Here is a 13,514-nt window from a genome sequence, read left to right on the forward strand (position 1 = left end):
CACCGCGCGCCTCCTCCTCGATCGGCAAAGGTGAGCCCGGCCCCCCGCCTCCCCTCCCCTTTTTTTTTTTTTTTGATTTGTTATATTATAGTTTTTTTAGTTTGTTATAAAAATTAGTGTAGTTAGTTTGTTAGTAAAATTTAGTGAAAAAAAATAGTGTAGTTAGTTTGTTAGAAAAATTAGTGTAGTTAGTTTGTTAGTAAAATTTAGTGAAAAAAAAATAGTGTAGTTAGTGTGTTAGAAAAATTAGTGTAGTTAGTTTGTTAGTAAAATTTAGTGAAAAAAAAAATAGTGTAGTTAGTGTGTTAGAAAAATTAGTGTAGTTAATTAGTTTGTTAGTAAAATTTAGTGAAAAAAAAAATAGTGTAGTTAGTGTGTTAGAAAAATTAGTGTAGTTAATTAGTTTGTTAGTAAAATTTAGTGAAAAAAAAATAGTGTAGTTAGTGTGTTAGAAAAATTAGTGTTAGTAAAATTAGTTAGAGAAAAGTTAGAAAATTAGTTAGTTAGTGTTAGTAAAATTAGTTAGAAAAAAGTTAGTAAAATTAGTTAGGAAAAAGTTAGAAAAGTTAGAAAATAGATTCATTTGTGTCGGCTACTTCGCGCGCCGACGACTTAGACCGTGGCGGTGCCGAGTCCGTAGCGGTGCCGCCGCGACATAGACTTAGGGTCGCGAAATAGAGAAAGAGCGAGCGAGGAGGAGCGCCGAGTCCGTGGCGGTGCCCGTCTTGCCGGCGCCCCTGCCGACGCCCCCAAAACAGGGTCGTGGAACGCGGCGTTAGTACAAAAGTAGTGAAGTTTTTTATTTAGCACAATATCATGTTCTTTATTTATATTAGTATACATATATGATTTGTTTTCGTAGCTACGATGCCGCGACAGCGACAGCCGGCGGGCCGTGGTCTGACTCTCACCGAGGAGATGGAGCAGATGGGGGAGGTCCGGGACTGGGCTCCGCTGGGTGGCACTGGGAGGTCTTAGCTTCCGGGTCGCGCACCTTGGTGCGGAATCCGGGTCCCGTTGTCGACCCGGATATTCTTTGGTGGAGGTCTTATGGGCCACGGTCGTTTCAGAGGGAGCCGGCCCCGCCGGAGGAGGTAGCTCAGCGCATTGAAGCGGAGGACCAGCACGTTCGCCGTTACATGTACGCGTTAGACAACATGTATAGGACCGGATGGAGCGTTATGCGGGGATCTCATGTTAGCTATGCTCCCGTTGTTGTTCCGTGGCTTTGGGGGCACACCAGCGCGGCTCGGGACCCGATCGGCGCCCTCTAGGACCCGGTCTGCGCGGTTGAGTGGTTGTAGTAGTGATTGATATGTATTAGGGTTAAATAAACATGAACCCGATCTATGTATGCATGTAACTGCAGTATCTGCTTTCAGCACTATATTATCGATCCTTAGTTAAGAACTACACATATGTAACTCCATTTTCAGTTTTCTGCATTATCCTTAATTTGATCATATGATGGTTCCTATGTATAGCTTGCAGGTCGTTGTAGAAAGCATGGAGAGAGATGAAATTCAAGAAAATTTCATGGAGGAACTCATAGCAAACGGTACTCTGGATGATCGCGACGACGACGTTATTCCAGATGATGGCGGTGACGATGTCACCGCAACTTATTTGAATGCCTCCGGTGAGGGAGCGGAGGATATTGAGGAAGAAGATCCTAGTGGCGCCGGTGAGGAACAAGATCATCATAATGGCTCCCGAACTGTAGTTATCACCGAGGTATATAAATTAATTAAGCCGCTGTTGATCGACTAGATGCATTAACTAATGAAATTGTACTGACTATGAACTATTTCTTTTTTAGCCCTCCGGATCGAGCACTTCTTATGTAAAGTCGAGGAAGCGAGGCCCGGCCAAAAAGTTGGATGACGGTGTTAGGCACGACATCACCCACATCGAGAATGATGGTAAACCGATTGCTCCAGAGAAAGGTGCAAAGGCATTTATAGCTCAATGCGGAGTGCTTGTTAGGGACCACGTCCCGATCACCGTTCGAGAATGGCACAAGCCGAAGGGGCTAGTCTTGTCTGCAGAGGAAGAAGCTCAAGGTCTTTATATCGATGATGTAGCCAAAAACAGCATTATGAACAAGCTCATGGCACATTTCAACATAGTACCCGAAGAGGGGGTGACGCTGAGAAGGCCAAGATGGAGCAGGCCCTCCGCGAGTTTGGCAAGAAGAAGATGGCGAACTATTCAAGAGCCACAAGAAAAGATTGCGCCGCCTTATCAAGTTAAAGAAGACTCGGACAGTGAGAAGGTAAAAAGTCACTGGACGAATTCGTGAAGTACAGCACGGAGTCGAAGAATTTTTGAGAAGGTCGGAAATAAATAAGGCAAATGCTGCGTTGAAGCTATATCACCAAATTACGGGTCCAGGTGGATACGGTGGCTAACCGTCCTAAGTGGGAGGCAGCTGAGGCGGAACTGACCGATAAAGGGATCAGATTAGGGACACACGGTTGGATCGAACGGTGCAAGGAGTGGTTCTACGGGATTGGGGGAACGTTGGATCCAGAAACAGGGAAGTGCATCTATAAGAAAGCTCATACGAAGGTTCCCATTGATGCCCTGGAAAAGGCACATAGGGACGTGGAGGCGGGGTTGTTCCAGCCCGAAAGAGAGAACGATGAGCTGACACGCGCCCTTGGGAACAAAGAACACGGCGGACGAACACGAGGCACAGCGAGGCTCCGTTCCGTGGAAGTATGGCTTTCTGCGGAAAGGAAGAGATTTCTGATAAAAGCCATGAGAGGAGGAAGGCAAGGGAAACAGACCGCTGGCTAACTTAGAGGAGGGTATGAGCACCATGCAAGCCCAATTAACCATGGTAACCCAAGTACTTACATCTCGGATGGCTCGGGGCAGGCTGTAGATCCTGCACTTGCTCAATGCCATCGCCCGCTGCAATCTCAACCACACCGGAAAAGCAGCGTGGCTTCCTCTCGGCAGGTGGATAATGATGATGCTGATGACCAGGTGGTCGAGCCTCCTCGCTACCCCCGTGGATGATCTCACCGAGAGCCGTCCTTGTGAGCTGCATGTTAAAGTTTTCAACCTATCCTTCAAGGCGGCGGTCGGCATCCTCTTACCTACAAGGTCTTACCATTGCCGTCCGGTCCAAGACGACTTTCTTGTTGTGATGGTGGATGAAGTGTTGAGAGAGTATGAGGGGTTGGTGCTTGAGCACCCTGCAGGTGAAGATGGGGAAATCAAAGAACTGGGAGAAGCCCGTAGAACCACCGTGCAATGGCGGAAGGAGAACATTGTGTTTCCGGGTGAGAAGCCAACAAGCAGGCCACCTCCGCCTCCTCCGCCACCTCAGTCTCCTCCGCGTGATGATTCTCCTCTGCGCGATGATGATTCCCCTATCCATGACCAGTCTCCTCCGCGTGAAAATACTCCGCCGCCTCCTCCTCCTCGTCAGAGACTCGCCGCTTCCACCTAAGCAAAAGAGGAAGCGGTCCGCGGCACCTCCTACAGCTCCGAAGAGATCATCAACTCCAATGAGGGAACAGACTCCGAGTTGTTGCCACATGAGCAGATCGAAGAGCAAAAGGCGTTTCTTGCAACTGCGCCGAAGAAGATGTTTATTCCACCGCAGCATGCTGAAGCACTTTGCCGAGACGAGAATGAAGAGACCTGAGCCGAGAGCTGATTATGACCGCTCTCTTGGACAGTCCTCTAGAGCGATGAAAGAAGCAAAAGTCGCCCAGCTTGGACAGCGGGACATTCAGGCCGCACCCCACTTCATCGTGGAGCCATATCATGATCCAGAGACGGCATCGATGATCGAACGGGCGGCTAGAGCTCGGGAGCATCGGTTGAGTACGAAGATTACTATCCGACGGCTCAAATGGTAAACAAGTATAGATACGGATCTGATCTCGTCAAACCTGGCGAGCTCGCGCGTCTAGGGACTCGGATGCGAAGGTTGCATGACTGGTACCTGAAAGCTTTGTCGAAGAGGTGATCGCTACCTCACGTTGTATCTTAGAGATGAGCATTACTTCCGGGGGAAGACGAGATAAACATGGACGTAGAAGAACTGTTTCAGTTATTCAATCAAGATGCCCTCGACAAAGCTGTCATCAGTTGCTACTGCCGGGAAGTGATTTATTTGTGTAGTTCAGTTTGTAGCTGATTCATTTGCACTAACAATTATCCTCATTATATTCTTTGTGTATGCTATACATTTAATTATGCGAGAATGAAGAAGCTGGAATACAAAAGAGGCAAGCTCCTACCGCTGGGGTTCATAGACCCAAACACAGTTCATGAAGTTACGGTTCGAGACTTCGCCAAGGACACAGAGGACAACATCGTAATGTTTTTAGAGAAGCAAGCAGACAAAGAGGATATATTCTTTCCCTACAACTTCAAGTGAGTGTTATATATAACATACATTATGCTTGTGCACCTTCCACTTTATTCTCGTAATCATTGAGCTATGCTTGTGCAGTTTCCATTTTATTCTCCTAATCATTGATCTTCACCTTGGAGTCGTAAACGTCATGGACTCGAAACGTAAAGAATATGCGGAATGGGCGGACATGGCTGCCATCCTCCAGAGGTAGTTTCAATCAATTTCGTATTGGCATCTTCATCTGCTCTAATTCGAAGATATCATCAACTAATCAATTACTCATTTACTCATTATTTTTTGCCGGGCAGGGCTTGGAAACGGTTCATCAATACTGTTCCGGGTGAATGGAAACCGGAGCTTACATTTAGAGATTACCCTGTAAGTAGTACTATATATATAGCTATGTCCGTGAAACTTTATATATGATATTTACTTTCAATACGATGCTTGATTATTAGTTTGATCGAACTATTTTTTCGTAAAGTGTATGAGGCAGGAAAAAGGGAATAACTTATGTGGATACTACGTCTGCACCTTCATGCGTGACATGTCCTGTCCCAAGGGTGGGGATGCCCAAATACACCACACTCGTGTACGATAACAAATTTTCACAATTAATCTTAATTAGTACCATCTATTGTATTGAGTTCCATTCATATATTGATCTCCTTTTTTAAATATAGATGACACGCCTGCGGGACACTCTCATAACAGCGGATCAAATAAAAGCAATTCAAGAGGAAATCGCGGGATTCTTTATTACCGAGGTCCTTACCCCAGGTGGAGAGCACTATCGGAAGATCGTGACGTCGGACGATATTCGTTCAGGAAAAGTTGTATTGTAAATATGCATGCATTACGTGTACTGTGTTGACTATGTCGTGTACTGTTGACGATGTCTATATATATTCATGACGATTTTTTGTGGTTTCTTGAATGATATATATATGCATTGCTGAAACTCTGCCGCGGCAAGGGAAACAGATGTTTCTCTGCGCGCAGAAACGCTGGTACAGCCGAAATCTGTGCCGCGGCAGAGAAATAGCAATTCTCTGCCGCGGCAGAGAAACATAGGCCCGGTTCGTACCACGAACCGGGACCAAAGCCCTTCCACCGCGAGCTCCCTGGCCGCACCACGTGTCGAGGCCTTTAGGCCCGGTTTATGTTTGAACCGGGACTAAAGGGTACCCCCTTTAGTCCCGCCTTGTTGGTCCCGGTTCGGGAACCGGGTCTAAAGGCCCAAATGGACCGGGCCTATTGCCCCGTTTTCCACTAGTGTGTTTGGCTGTTTGTGGGGGAACGGGGCGTCACATGATTTCTTTTTATTATTTGTTGCCCAAACGTTTTCTCTAGCGTGGCATTCCTGCTGTGAATAGAGGCAAACAAGGGGGTAAATCTTTGTACCTGTTCGGTTTCTCGCGGGGAAGCTCGGGGAGCCGTCCAGAAACTGGTCCTCGGTATAGGAACGATATGAGCTTCACGGTCCAAATAAGCCCAATCGAAACTGGACTGTTCTTTTCGGCTTCAGCGATTCTACACCTCGAAGTTGTCGAAGAAGCTAAAAAGAAGTGTCCCTAACATGCCTGTGTTGTCCCAATGACCACCGGCCGCATACATTTCAGATGTACGGAGATGCTGAAGCTGGGATGTTTGGGAGCAACTGCCTACATGATCTCACTTTGTTGATTACCGCCATCTTTTAAATTTTGCCCACTATGAAATTCTTAAATTGGTTTGTTATTAGCTGAGATCCAACGATTTCTGATGAGACTCCATGTTGCAACTTGATATAAAAACTTAACAAAAGGAAACTACAACATATATATTTCTGTATTTTGATAGTACATTAACAAGAGATAGCTAGCATAACATACTACAGGGTTAGCAATACAAAATATTATATAAGTGAAAATTGTGTTAGTTAATTTTTGATAATTGTTTTTATTCATACATGTGTGATTTTTCATATCTCATGTCAGATGGATGCATGCACTAGAAGATCCAATTGCAGTTTGGGCCATGAGGTGAAAGAGATCTATAGTCCAGATGAATGAGACTGAGCTAAAAGATTTTTTCGTTGTTTTACTGATTCTTATTTAGATTGGAGAACATATGATCAAATCACACCCTCTCTTTGCCTGGTGACCACCGGTTTGTGATTATAAATAGGCTTGGAGGTTGTGCTCGAATAAAGTTATAAAGTTATGTATAGCTCCAAATCAAAATGAAAATACTACTCCTTTTTGTTATTGTTTGAACGCCACACAGGCTTGTATACCGGTCCGCCGATGAAGTTTTTAACCCAGGCATTATTGAAGATTTGCTAAGCATGTTTTATATGTTTGACACAGAAGGCTGCGATCTAGGGTTGTCTTTAGATGTTTATGAATATCAAAGTGTTGTTTGGTCTAATCAATAAAGAATTATTCCTTCAGTTATACCTGTGTTTGCAGCATCGATGTTTTGTGAGACAATAATACATCCAAAAGAAGAGATTGTTGAGTTGACAGTTATGATGACCCAGAACATAGACGTGAGACTTACCGTTGAAGAGTAACAAGAAGACATAGAAATTGGAACCACGCAGATGCACAACGATGTTGTCTTGTTATTGCGCTCGGTATTATCATATTGTGGTACATTATGATATCCCTAATTTGTTTTAAATTTTCATAGTGAGTTGTGAACTATATATGTGCATTGCGAAATAAAATTTGAGAAACCGTGGCAACACACGGACATTTGTAATAGTACTACTAGTTGAATGCCCGTGCGTTGCCACGGGTCATCAATATCTATTCTATGACATGCAAAAATAATACATATAAAATTTCTAGCGGTACCCAATACCATATTAATCATTATTTCAACATCAACGCCTCTTTTATCGAAGGGAAGATCTTGCAGTTTGCATCCATCCGCGGCACATATGTATCAAGTATTCAAGGAAAATCCTTTTCTTTTCAAAAAGAACAGTATAATATCTAATATGGCAGCATATTCAATATTCCAAGGAAAGATTGTCAGCCTGATACCTCTCGCTAAAATACCTGAGAATCCACCATTGGCCCTAAAGATTCTAAGTGTTATACAACTCACACCAGCCTATGAGCATTATTTCCTACCAATTTATTTTACTCTGTAGTAAAAAGTTGTCAAAGAACTTGTTTTAATTAACATCAGCAGGGTATTGCTCCTCTTCGCTGCAGAGTGGTGGCCTAGCTCTGAAAGATGTGTGCAACTCACCTTTTGATCGTTTCCCCTGCTTCGCTATTATTAATGTATACTACTCGTGCAACCATATTAGAGCGTATATGTGCAGCCCTTTTGCTGCTAAAAATTATGCCCCCAAAATTATTACCTGGCTTGTAAACGAGCCACAATTTCTCTGGCCACAGTTATGTGCTAATCAATCATGTCATGTAATATCAGATCAATGGCAGATGCTTTTAAAGTTCAAGGTACTAAGTTTTCTGAGAAAATGCGTGCACTATTTCCACTTTAACTCTCTTGTAACATCGCTACTAAAATTAAGAACTAAAAAGTTACATATTTCTTGCCCAAATATATCAACAAAGATAAATTTTGAAATGAATTGGTTCTAGTTGCCAAGATAACTTAGATTGAAAAAAGGTTCCAAACATGTTACATACCACTCAAGGCCGACCGTTGTTGTTGTTGCACATAATAGAGAGATAATCCCATGCCACCAGCCTCCATGCTTAGGTAGTTCTGAACCACCACTATCAGCATCACCAACAACAGTAAACACGCTAGCAGTGCTGCTGTAGTTAGCTAGCCAAGACGGAGGCTGAGCTAGGTTAAACGTGTAAATATGCCAAATGGATGCATATCACACTGATTGATCCTATCTCAGCTTACTTTGAGTGCAGGAACTGTGGTGCAATAGGTAATTCTTTGAGTTACTTTTAGCATCTTCAAGCGTCATTCTTCATAAAATCTTCCAACACATAGCACTCTTGGCATGTGAATTTTCTACAGAAAATTAATTTATAAGTTCATCTATGCTCGCAATGATCTAAAAAGGAACCATTCATAAGAAAGGAATAGTGTGTCCACATGTACGAGAGTATATTAGTAATGCATGCCAATTAACATGTTTAGGCTGGCCTTTAACTTTGTCTTTTTATAAATATTTGTCCGGTCTTTAATTTTCATTTTTCATGGATTGATATACTTGATGCATTATTCCAAAATCCTATGAATTTTAAGTACTGGAAGTTAATTACATGAACATAGGTGATCCGAGAAGAAAAAATCATAATAAAGATAGTGTTATATAGAAAATCTTGTAAGCACATATGCAAAGAAATTCACAAACCTCGTGTAGAGAAGAAAAATGTCAAACTCTAATTTATAAGCTTCTCTACACAATGTATGTTAGCACTAATCGTGTCATGATGTATCTGCATATTTAGCTTTTCTTTGTTATGCATGTAACTTAGATGGTCTAGGGAGTAGCTAGTCGTTGAAGCTTCAGTGAGGTGCGTCGATGAGGCGAGATGCCGGGCTGCCAGGAGGTGCGGCAAGCAAGGCGAGATGCCAATAGCAGAGTGAAGCTGCAGCGCTGTGCGAAGCGGCATGGTCGTGTGAAGTGGCAATGCGTGAGGCCGGACCCAGTTCGGCTAGACCATGAGTTAGGAGCCGAGAGAATTGATGAGTGTGTTAGTGCATGCATCACTTTGTTAGCTGAATGACCAAGTCAGGAGGAGCTGCACAAGTAGTGGGCGTGACCGTGCATGTAGCTAGTATTCAGTTAGTACATGGTGTTAGTGCCGAGCGTGGCTTAATCTACATCTACACTACTATTAAAAGAGCGAGAGCGGCAGATCCAATTCATCCCAGCCATCTAATCATCAAAATGACTGGTTCAGATTTAGGCTAAAACAGTGTTAGACGCCACCATCACATCCCACCGCAATAAAAAAAACCGCTATGCACGATCCTCGGCCCCCCACCCCGCACACGCCGCCGCACCCTGCACGCCACCCTCGCGCACTGGGCGCCCCGCCCCCAAGCACGCCGCACACGCTGCAGGCCGCCCCCAGGCGCCGCCGCGAACTGTAGGCCGCCCCCAAGCACGGGCGCCCCGCCCCCAAGCACGCCGCACACGCCGCCCCCAAGCACGCCGACACGCTGCAGGCCGCCCTCAGGCGCCGCCGCGAACTGTAGGCCGCCCCCAAGCACGCGGACCGCACACACGCATGCTGACACGCTGCAGGCTGCCCCCAAGAACGCCGCCGCCGACTGCAGGCTGCCGACCTCATCCGAGGTCACCTCCCATACGCCGCCGGCGCCCTGCCCTGTCCAACCTCGCCCTGGCCGACGCGATTTGGGCTTCGCATTGCCCGCCGCCCTGGGTTGTTTTCGACATGAATTATTTTTCATAGATAACATCAAGATTACCCCGACATGTCCTGCTAAATTGTGTATTCATTGTGTTACTGCAAGTAGCAGTCAGCACAGTATATTTGGCTATTAGCTTCTGAAAAGCAAGAATTCAACATTTATGAACATTCAGTAGGAACTTCGAATTAACTTAATATAGTTGTTCGTTATGTAATGATGTGACTATTTTTTGATGACCAGGGAATGCTTTCCGCAGTTTGACCATGATACCTCAACTACGGCCATATCAGCGGCAGGTTTGTTCCTTTGTAGTGATCTGAACTTCATAGGTAGGCAATGTTCACAGTTTCTTAACACTGGTGATACCTGCAACATCAAATACAGGTTTTGCGAAATGACATACTGGATTTTTTTGGATGCACCTGTTCCATACATTTGCGAGTTTCCGAGATTTTGCATTTTTTTGTTTCGGATAAATTAGAGAGGATAATGCAGAAATTGTAGCGATCTATTTTTAGCCTGCATACTCAGAAGGGAATCAGGCCATGTCCCTTTAAATAGGCAATGAAATTGGACTAAGGTCCCTGCCTATCTGAAGTGACGGGATCCAGTTCGTGTCTATCCTCCATCCGTGCATGACTTTCTGGATATAAATCAACTCATTGTGGATGTAGATTAAGTCTGCTCCAGTCCCGCAAATTCTGCAACTGTGAGAGTTCCTTTCTGCCTTGCGCCTACCTTATTCAAGACTTATTGGTGAAAAGATATCTTGCATGAAATGCTCTATTTATGAACGTGGTCTCAGTTTTTTTGTTATAACTTCAATACCAAGATTCCTTATCTTTATTTCTCCCAGCAGGTAACTTGTACAGTTATGTGCTCAGTATACCGTAGGAGACTTCAGCATTAGGAATTCATCCATGCATCCTGTTGCCTTCACAGTTATTGTCAATTAAGTTACTTACGTGCTGCGGCGCCAGAGGCGACACCCGTCCAGCCATTTTCTGTTATTCTAGAAAAAAATAAAGATTGACATGGTTCCATGAAAACAAGCACAAGTTGCTAGCAACAGGATCTCTCCCAATATTCTGAAGCTGAATTGATTGAGCCATGACGCTCGATAACGACAGTTTATGTTATGGTGAATCAGATTCTGGATTCCAATTTATACTAGCATAATTTTTGTTTGAGGAAATTAGCAAGGCTATTTTAGAGATAAATTTTAGCTTACTTGAAAATCACATGGTACATAAAGCATGCAGTGACAGGTTTACATTCTCATTCACTTTTTTAAATTCTTTCAGGTTTATAGTATAACATATTTATCAGAATTTGGAAGTCAGAATATTTATGAGATTTCTTTACACGGTTTTAGGTTGGTATGAATGGGTTGTCGTCATGACGCTACACAGGAATAAGGGTGTGTTTGGTTCTGAGCCAAAGTTAGCCCCACCAAAAATTGGTGCACCAATGCTATATGACTGGTTTGGTTGGATGCTCAAAACTTGGATAGCCCAGCCGAGTCTGTAAGCATGCAGTTAAATTTTTCACTGATCCCCAAGGCGGACTGAGGGTGGCCGACTTTTACGCCAAAAAGTTGGTCACACCCAAGATTTGGTATGTCTTTGTGGCTTATACCAAATAGGCCCTAAGAGCCAACAACGAGGAGAGGAGGTAGAGGTATTGTGAATGGCTACTATGGTGGTGTGGTGCTGGTAGGAGCTTGTGCTTTGTAGAATATCACAGATTAATGTTTGAACCCTACTAGGCAGTGCTTTCCCATGGATGGCAGCAGTAGCGGTGGAATGGGGGAGTCCAATGTGTTTTATAAGATGTGTAGTTGCTGAAATGAAGATCGGTGTGGCATCAGTTTCTTTGTATCTTTCCCTGGTAAATAATACTAAGAACTAATCATTTATTTCATCTCGACGAAATTTCACAATTTATTTTCTTGTGCCATCTAAACTCTTGTCTGCAATTTATATCTACTTCAAATGCTAATTTCTTGCATGCTGCATATGTTTGTTTGGAAGTCTGTCATTTTAATCATGTGTACTCATTTTGTTCCACCGTATTGGTTAGATGACCTGTTCGAATTTTCTTTTGTTATAACAAATATTTTGGTGCATACCTGGTTTGATAATTTTTCAGCAAATTCCAGGCGCAATAATGGTTCGGGCAAAAATATGATTCCGTTGTATGAGTTGAATAGAAGCTTGCAGCAGAAAGTGTATTGACCATCTTGGAAGTATATGTCGTACACACCCAGGAGATTAGGGAGACGTGCAGTTGATCCGGGAGCTAAGTGAGTGATTGTTGAGGAGCAAGTCAAGAAAGAAAATCCCCTCTATTTTGTAGATTATTCCAGTAATACATATATTCTAATTATGCATACATGCATCTGTTATTAATTTGAATACATACTATTTGAAGACTTTATCTGATTTCTCTCCAACAGTGCAATGCCAAACCATGCTCGGTTATCTGCTTCGCGGTTGTTTTGTGAATGATGAAACTTAAAATTGTGCTGCCTGTTTTGTGTATGTCCTGCTGCCATTGTTATGTACACTAACGAACTTTATTAACATATATGTCTGTTAAGGTTGAAATTAGTATACATGCCACTTCATTTGTGCAGCCAGTGGTGCATGTCATTGTGTTGCTTGGATAGCTGCATATGCCTGTGATTTTTCATATGCCTCTGATTTCACACAAATGGATGCACGTATACGTTGGATAGTTGTTTGGAATCATGTCGTTTGGAAATCAATGTTTTTATTATTTTGTGTCCTCAATTTTTCATGGCTTCAAGAATTCCAAATTCAATTATGTTTAGTTTCATTTGTATCAAAATATTATGTTATTTAACACGTGCATTGCACGTGCCCGATTACTAGTCTATTTAAGGTTGTAAAGCATGTTTATTAGCTAATGAGAAGAGAAGTGAAAATGTAATATTTGATGGTACCAAGGGAGACAGACACGACAAAGCTTGTTCTTCTTCCCTTGGCTGTATGTGTGCGTGTGTCCTAGGTGATAGAGACAAAAGTGAGATTAGAGTTCAGAGGCGAAGAAGAGAGACACGAGAATTACAGGAACACTACAAGAAAAGTTCTGATAGACAACGTCTCAAAATCGTCCGCTAAAGGGTATTTTTCGTCGCCTATGGGCCTAACCCGACGATATGGGTTCTGTTGTGGAAACTGCGTCAGGCAAAGTCCTACGACGATTTTTTCGGTCCGTCGCGCTTGGGCGCCCTTCCGCCACGGAAAATCGGACCGTTGCCCAAGTGTTTCCGGGAGCCCGTTGACTGCTGACGTCATGCAAACTGACACGTGGCAGACGCCGTTAGCGCGATTAACGGCGTTAACCGGCTGAAACCCCGTGGTAGATGGTAGGCCCACACGAGGCCTGCCACGTCTTAAGCGGGCCGGCCCATTAAGTTTGCGGGCCGGGCCAGCTGACTTAGTTTGACCGGTCAACTATATAGCTGGGCTAGTCCATTAGTTACGTGGGCCGGGCCTAACCTCTAAGGTTGACTGGTCAAAACATTAATGGACCGGCCCACTAAGCATGTGGGCCGGGCCGAATGCACTCGTTTGACCGGTCAACAGGCAAAAGGGCCGGCCCACAAGACATGTGGGACCCACTTTCCTAGTATCGGGCCGGCCCATTTACAAAGTGGGGTCCACCTTAAAGCAAGTGGGCCGGCCCAAGAAGTTATTGGGCCGGCCCAATTAGCATGTGGGTCCCACTTTCCTGC

General features: G+C 44.0%; 1 long non-coding RNA gene across 2 annotated transcripts; it reads left to right on the plus strand.

Moving 5' to 3' along the window:
• The first annotated feature begins 9,323 nt into the window (after nt 1-9,323).
• Nucleotides 9,324-12,224, plus strand: LOC127317451 (uncharacterized). 2 transcript variants are annotated; one of them, XR_007861152.1, is made up of 2 exons: nt 9,324-10,460; nt 11,127-12,224. It is a non-coding gene; the product is annotated as an uncharacterized lncRNA (long non-coding RNA). The 2 variants fall into 2 exon arrangements; XR_007861151.1 differs by having other exon boundaries at nt 9,324-10,047.
• Nucleotides 12,225-13,514: the final 1,290 nt, after the last annotated feature.

Source organism: Lolium perenne, chromosome 7 (genome assembly GCF_019359855.2).
Source record: "Lolium perenne isolate Kyuss_39 chromosome 7, Kyuss_2.0, whole genome shotgun sequence".
Lineage (NCBI taxonomy): Eukaryota > Viridiplantae > Streptophyta > Magnoliopsida > Poales > Poaceae > Lolium > Lolium perenne.